The sequence below is a fragment of the Austrofundulus limnaeus genome, unplaced genomic scaffold (assembly GCF_001266775.1).
Source record: "Austrofundulus limnaeus strain Quisiro unplaced genomic scaffold, Austrofundulus_limnaeus-1.0 Scaffold891, whole genome shotgun sequence".
NCBI lineage: Eukaryota > Metazoa > Chordata > Actinopteri > Cyprinodontiformes > Rivulidae > Austrofundulus > Austrofundulus limnaeus.
Window position 1 is genome coordinate 19,085 of NW_013953293.1, and position 1,459 is coordinate 20,543.

The following is a 1,459-nucleotide window of genomic DNA, read 5'->3' on the forward strand; positions in this document are numbered from 1 at the left end:
GTATTATACATGAGATCGTATTATACATGAGATCGTATTATACACGAATAAATATGGTGATCTTGGACAATATCTGATGATCGACTCTTTTAAATGAAACCAGAGAGCGTTGACAGAGAGGAGAAGGTAGAAATGACTCAGCCTGGAACTGAAAATATGGATGGAGGACAACAGAGCTGCTTGTTTGTTGTGCTAGCACCGAGCTAATACATATAAGGCAATATACCGTCGGAGCTAGCACAAAGGCTAACAGGCTAATCTGAGGTTCTTCTTCCATGAAGCAGCTCTGTTGTCCTCCATCCACGTCATCATTTACCCAGAATGCTTTGTGTGCAAATAAAATGGCTCTGTCCGTGTTAAAATATATTTTTAACTTTTAGTTTAAAATGATAAAAACTAAACATCCTACAGTATTTTTACAGTCTTTATTTTACAGTTAAAATAAACTTTTGTCAAATAAAGTCTAATGTTACAGCTAATCCTGGATCCCTTTAACGTGTCTTCAAGTGAAAAAGCTGCAGAGGCTGTAAACACAAGATGTCTGACTTTAACACTGCAGACACACACAGCTGCAGCTGGAAACACAACACTGAGCTGATTTTATGCTGCTCCAGCATCAGGCCTCTTTATTCTCTCCACTTGTTTTACTCCTTTTGTGTTTAGCAGCAGATAATCCCAACTATAATCCCACACTTGTACAGTTCTGCTGTATGTTTACCTGGATTAACCCTCTGTTAGTTTGGCTCCAATCATCTGACTCCACATCTTTTGGCAGATTCAGCCGAGTGCTTTGTTTACACTGAGTGCATACCCACATTTTAAGAACTGCGTCTGGATTAAATGAGCAGCTTAAATGCCAGCATTTAATCTGTAAAACCTTTGCTTTTATGTTGTTACAATCTGAAGTTAAGATTTCTTAAATGTTGTGTGGAACAAAAGTGACAAAATTGTTTACAGACTGATTTTTATCAGAAACCTGATAATAAAATGAAATAAATAAACTCATCCCATTACCATGGCCATGTAAGCAGGTTTAGAGATTATGGTGCTGAAATCTTGACTTTTAACTCAACATGAGAGTAATCTGGCTCCATGGCAGAGCAGTGGTCTGGATGTTTCTGACAGGAAGTGGCAGCTTAACGTTTTCACAACATGATACCAGAACAACTTTCTGATTAAATAGAAAAGTTTATATATTAAATAATTAATTCCATATTACGTTCTGCTTGTTGAGCCCAGTTTGAGACACTGGAAATAAAACTGGTTTCAGGTGACAGGTTAGCATTAAACTGGGCTCAGAGGAAACAGACTAACTGTAGTTCAGTCCTGAAAATCATCTTTTATTAGTTGGACAGTCTTCATCCTCCCAGGCTACACTGACTAGTTTAGCTTTAAATGAAGCTAACAGCGTGTGTGTGTGTGTGTGTGTGTGTGTGATCTGTGGGTGTGTGTGTGTGTG